The following is a 6,000-nucleotide window of genomic DNA, read 5'->3' on the forward strand; positions in this document are numbered from 1 at the left end:
TGAGCCCGCGAGCCACAACTACTGAGCCCGCGAGCCACAACTACTGAGCCCGCGTGCCACAACTACTGAAGCCCACGCACTGCAACCACTGAAGACCGTGTGCCTAGAGCCTGTGCTCCACAACAAGAGAAGGCACCACAATGAGAAGCCTGTGCACCGCAACGAGGAGTAGCCCCTGCTCACCGCAACTAGAGAAAGCCCGCGCGCAGCAACACATGCAGCAACGAAGCCCCAATGCAACCAAAATATAAAAAGAAAAAAAAAAGAAAGGGTGGTCAGAGGAGGCCTCCCTGGGAACAGGAGTGGTGAGCAGAGATGTGAGAGAGCAGGCACTTCCCAGACCTGCGCAGACGGATTTGCAAGTGCTAAGGCTGCGGGTGCTGGGGTAGGGGCGCCGCTTGGGCAGAAGAGTAGGCAGGCTGTGGAGGCAACGAGGTGCCAGGGCCCAGTCCAGTAGGACTAGTGTAGGGGACCGGCCGGGCCGTTAGCCGGGCACAACGGGAGGCCGGGAGGGGGCTGACCCAACCTGGCTCACGTCTTGTAAGGAGCGCCATGTCTGCCAGGCCAAGAAGAGACTGCAGGGCCCCATGAGAGGAAACGGGCGATAAGGGGAGTTCGGACGAGCGGTAGGAACTGTGTGAAGTGTTCTGGTTCCAGGTGTAAAGGCAGAGGTGGCCGGCTGCTGCTGGGCTGGATGTAGCATGTGCGGCGACAAGGTGAAGGGCGACACCTGCGGCCTGCCCAGTTGGGTGAAGAGTAAGCCACTCGCTGATCTGGGGAAACTGGGGAGGGACGGTCTGAGAGCTAAATCAAGAGTTCTGTTCCGGCCCGAAATCTGAGATGCAGAGCAGACATTCAAGTGGGGGCGCTGAGAAGGCTGGTGGAGTGAAGGCAGCAGCGGGGGCCGCGGAGGAGCGTCCGGAAGTCGTCCGCGCAAAGATGGCGGTGCGGCAGAGGAGCGCGGTGACTGATGTGACCCCCGCCCCGGGCAGAAAGTGCAGCTGGAGAGGAGGACAGGCCCAGGCTGAGCCCTGGGGCCCCCGGTACTGCGGGGTCAGCGAGACGGCAGACTAAGCAAGAACAGATACTTGCTGGGAGACACGACCAGGACACTGTGACACTCTGGAAGCCCAGTGAAGGTGCTTCTCACGTCAACTGCGTCTGCACGTGGTCAAGGGAGATGAGGACAGGAGAACTAATCCCTGGATTTGACAAAATGGAGTTTGGCTGTGACCTTGATAAGAGCAGTGAGGACATGTGCCTGACTGGAAAGGGTTAAAGAGAGAAAGGGAAGTAAGGAAGGAGAGACAAAAAGGACAGGAGAGGTGGCAAGGCGGCTGGAAAGAGATGGGAGGTTTTTTTTTTAAGAAGGAAGATGTTGTAAGCAGCGTGTTTGTACGTTGATAGGAGTGACCCAGTTAGAGAAGGAAAAGTGGATGAGGCGGGAGAGAGAGGAGATGGTTAAGGAAGCAATGTCCTTGATGCGGCCAGTGTCCAATGAGGGCCGGGCCTCACACAGGCAATGGGGACAGGACATCTCCTGACACAGAGGGATGGCAGAGGATATGGGTAGTGACCAAAGAAATGGGCAGATTTAGTGATGAGAAGCAAAACAAGAAACAAGGCCATCAGCTGAGAGCAAGAAGCAAGTTGGTAGTTTGAAGAGAAGGGAAGGTGGGAACCAAATCAACTATGGAAACATGGCAGGATTTCCAGTATTGAGAGTCTGCTTAAGATACATAGACTCGAGGGACTTCCTTGGTGGTCCAGTAGTTAAGAATCTACCTTCCAGTGCAGGGACATGGGTTTGATCCCTGATCAGGGAACTAAGATCCCACATGCTGTGGGGCAGGGGTCCCCAACTCCCAGGCCTCAGACCGGTACCAGTCCATGTCCTGTTAGGAATCGGGCTGCACAGCAACAGGTGAGCGGCAGGCGAGTGAGCGAAGCTTCATCTGCTGTTTCCCACCTCTCCCCATCGCATGCATTACCGCCTGAACCATCCCCCACCCCGTCCATGGAAAAATTGTCTTCCACGAACCCGGTCCCTGGTGCCAAAAAGGTTGGGGACCTGCCATGGGAAAACTAAGCCCGCGCTCTGCAACTACTGAGCCTGCGCACTCTGGAGCCCGCACGCCACAACTAGAGAGTGCATGCGCCGCAACTACTGAGCCCACTCACTCTGGAGCCCGCACGCCACAACTAGAGAGCACATGTGCCGCAACTACTGAGCCCGCACGCTCTGGAGCCTGCATGCTACAGCGAAGGACCCCCCTCACCCATGCCGCAACAAAGATCCTGTGTGCCGCAACTAAGACCCGACACAGCCAAATAGATAGATAAATTATATTAAAAAAAAAAAGATACATGGACTTGAATCCCAAACAGAACCAGTCTGCACCATTTTGCACTTTTCTCCAGCCACTTTCAGCTGTCTGAGTTAGGTTAACAGGGTGAGGCTTTTGCAGGACAGGGGAAAGAGAAAACAAGCATAACAGCGATGGAACATTGGAGTTAAGCTACGTTAAAGATGGAGGGAGGGAAGGTGCATAAGGGGGTTGTAAGGCAGTGAAAAAGTAATGGGATCAGAGGCACATCAAAGTGAGCTTGAAAGACAGAAGGTGGTGCTCAGAGAGCAGGATGAATAGTTCAAATCAAGATTTTGAAGGTGGTGCAGTAATAAAAAGCTCATGACCGCAGAAGTGGGCAAATGAGGAGGATGGAGGAAAAAGATGCCTATAAGTAAGGAGGACGAAGAAACTTGTGCAGCCAGGATTCTGAAACTCCTCAAAATGAAGCAGAGGAGGTGGAGACGTAGACGGTGAGCCAGGCGCTGCAGTCTTCAAGGGAAACAACGGTGGTAAAGCCCACGGCATGGACTTCAAAGGTGGGGGGGTAGGGGGTGATGGGGAAGTAGCAATGAGGAGCAAGCAGGACCCCCTGCCTGCCAGTTACACAAGGTGTGAGGAGAAAGACACCTCTGTGTCTGTCTGAGGACCACCCACCTGTCCAGCCTTCCTCTGGACCAACCACCAACCCCTGTCCCTGTTCCTGTCCCGGCTCCATTCTTACTTCCCCATGTGAGGCCCCAGTAATACTAAACTCCCGGCCATTCCTCCAAAATGCTCTTTCATGATTCTAAGCCCTTGGATGTACTCTTCTTCACCTCGTGGGCAAACTTGACACATCATACTGAGGGCTTGACCTCCTTTACGAAGTCTTCCAGGAACCCCTCTCCTTCCTTCCCCATCAAGGCAATTCTCTCTCCTCTGGGGTACCTCTATATCCTACATTTACTTCTACTGTTATACTTATTACCCTATTTAAAAAGGCAGGCAGCTGTATTTAAATTTTGTATCTCTAGAACCTAGCAGAGTGCCTGGTAGGCACCCAAGACATGTGATAAATAAATGAAGCCCAAGCAGACGGAAAAGCATTTTGAAGGCCCTGGAACAAGGAAACTTTGTTGTTTTGAGAACTCAAGCTCCTTCCTACCTCAGGGCCTTTGCACATATTGTTCTCTCTGCCAGCAACACTCTTCCCCTTTCTTTTTTCACCTGGCTAAGCCCTGTGCTTATAAACATCACTTCGTCAGAGAAGTTCTTCATGACCATCTTTTGAATAAGATTCTGCTACGATCATCTGTCAGTGAATGTGAGCCATCATTGGGTATTCTATTACTCTGACGTTCTTAAAAATTACAGAATTTTCTGTACACTTTTATATCATAATAAGTTCACTTATTGAGGGCTTATTGTATGCCATGCAAAACGCTTCGCATTTAATTTTCACAATAAACCTGAATGATGAATATGATTTATATTCTCCTTTTACAGATGAGGCAGCTGAGGCTCAGGGACGTTAAGGTGCTCCCAATAACTCGACTAGTGAGTAACAAAGTGGGAATTTACATCCAGACTGATATTAACCACTACACAGGATAACCCCAAAGTTTGGACCACCTCAATCAGAATCACCTGGGATGCTTGTGAAATGAAAATTCCTAGCATCACTCTGAACTTACTGAACACAATGCCCAGAAATTGTTTCACACAATCTCTCCCGATGACTTTTACGCACGTTCAGGTTTGAGAACCACGGCTTTACTTTATGCAAAAACTAGAGAAAACTTCTTCAATCACTCTTGAGGACTGCAGTGGCAGCTTCTGATTTCTATATAATAGGGATTTAGGGCCTACGAGCTGGTTGAATAAGGGGAAGACTATGGGATTTGTCTGGAAGACGAATTTGAATAGGAAGCATCCCGGTTTTGCTTAGATTGGATGAAGTCTGGACTCAACCTGGGTGCCTGGGGAGAGCGGTTAGCTGATGGGAGATAACGGAAGGGATGGATCTAAAAGCCCCAGGCCACCCTCTCGCGCCGCCACTCCCCAGCTGGACGACATGAAGCCCCCTTCAAGCCTGGCTCACTGAAGCAAAGATCAGGGACTACTTGTGGGAAGCAGCTGGGCCTGTACTCGGGATATCCAGGCAGCCGCCTCGGGCCCACAGACTCCAGGACAGCAGTCGAAAAGTGGGGTCATCCGGCAGTGGCTGCTGAGTTGGCGCGTCGGGGTTTTCCTCTGGGGAGAGGGCTCAGCAGAGCCTCGGCCCTCTGGCCCATCACCACTCCTCCCCGCCCGGGGACGGCGGGCTCGGGGGTGGCCCGGCCGCGTCGGGGGACGAGCTTACCTGCTGTTCTGACGCGGGCACACGCGCCTACCCTGCCCGGTCGCCCCTTGTCCAGCCGTCGCCCCGGCAACCGCCGCCGCCTGCCTGGCACCACGTGGAGCAGCGCAGCCAATCACCGGACGCGACCTACGCGGAGCATCCTGGGACAAACGGCGGAGCGTAGCGGGCTAGGTCTCGGGGCTTCCAGGCGGCGGAAGTGAAGTCGCGGCTCGCAGTTCAGAGTCCGCTGCGGGTTGCAAGATGCTGGGCGGCGTCACCCGTCCTCCTCTCCACAACTTCTCATTGGTTCTTTTCCACAAATATTGCGCCTGGGGCTTCCCTGGTGGCGCAGTGCTTGAGAGTCCGCCTGCCGATGCAGGGGACACGGGTTCGTGCCCCGGTCCGGGAAGATCCCCCATGCCGTGGAGCGGCTGGGCCCGTGAGCCATGGCCGCTGAGCCTGCGCGTCCGGAGCCTGTGCTCCGCAGCGGGAGAGGCCACAACAGTGAGAGGCCCGCGTACCGCAAAATAAAAAATAAAAATTGCGCCTGGCGTTGTGCCTGGCTCTAGGGATGAGCCCGACCAGGCTGGAAGCAAAACCATGAAGAGATTACAGTGTGGTGTGCGCGGAAAAAGATAGGCGTCGTTATTCCCATTTTACAGGAGCGACCCAGGGTCAATTTAGAACCAACAAGGTAGCCCAAGATCTGCCTTAAAGCTCCAGGCACTAGGGTTCCACCCCACTGTAGCAGTTTCCAGGGATTTTAGAGAAACTTTTTTTTCCCCACGTGAAATGTGGGTTTTTAAAAGTGAAACAGGAGCATAAATCATCCCTGTCCTTGCGTGTGGTGCTTTTGAACTGAAGTTCACCAGCACTAAAAGAGCACCTGCGAGTCGCCCAACTCTGGGCTGGAGGCTGAGGAGTTGGCTAGAGATGGAGAAAATCTCTCCCCACCAGGCATTGAGGACCAGATCTCCATGTTTCCATCTCCATGCTTCCAAGAAGGTGGAGACCACCACCAGAGACAGAGACAGGGAAGAGGGCATGGAGAAGGTAGATATGCTTGCCTTTGAAGAAGCCCTAAGATGGTCTGTGGCCACCTCCCCAGGCCCCAGGACTGCCAGTGCTCTTTTGAGATCTGAGAGTGTTTTCAAAGAAAGGTTGTATTTAGCAGGAAGAGACACACTGTCCAGGTAATATGAATTGAAAATAAACCTCGCCGTTCATAATGACAAAAGTTCACATCTATTGTCAACTCACTGTGTGCCAGGGATTGCCAGACAAAATACAGGACAACCAATTATGTTTTAATTTCAGATAAGTTTTTAA

At 53.0% G+C, this 6,000-nt stretch overlaps 1 protein-coding gene across 11 annotated transcripts in view; it reads right to left on the reverse strand.

Moving 5' to 3' along the window:
* The window catches only part of ARMC9 (armadillo repeat containing 9), a 146,895-nt gene extending 142,057 nt beyond the window's left edge, over positions 1-4,838 (reverse strand). For 10 of the 11 annotated variants that reach the window (XR_003793890.1, XM_029224973.1, XM_029224971.1 and 7 more), the window contains exon 1: positions 4,693-4,768. The gene's annotated coding sequence lies outside the window, so the exon portion shown is untranslated. Of the gene's footprint in view, positions 1-4,692 lie in introns of all 11 variants that reach the window. The other variant, XM_029224970.1, reaches the window with a different exon arrangement.
* Positions 4,839-6,000: the final 1,162 nt, after the last annotated feature.

The sequence above is a fragment of the Monodon monoceros genome, unplaced genomic scaffold (genome assembly GCF_005190385.1).
Source record: "Monodon monoceros isolate NGI ecotype Baffin Bay Population unplaced genomic scaffold, NGI_Narwhal_1 Super_Scaffold_16, whole genome shotgun sequence".
Lineage (NCBI taxonomy): Eukaryota > Metazoa > Chordata > Mammalia > Artiodactyla > Monodontidae > Monodon > Monodon monoceros.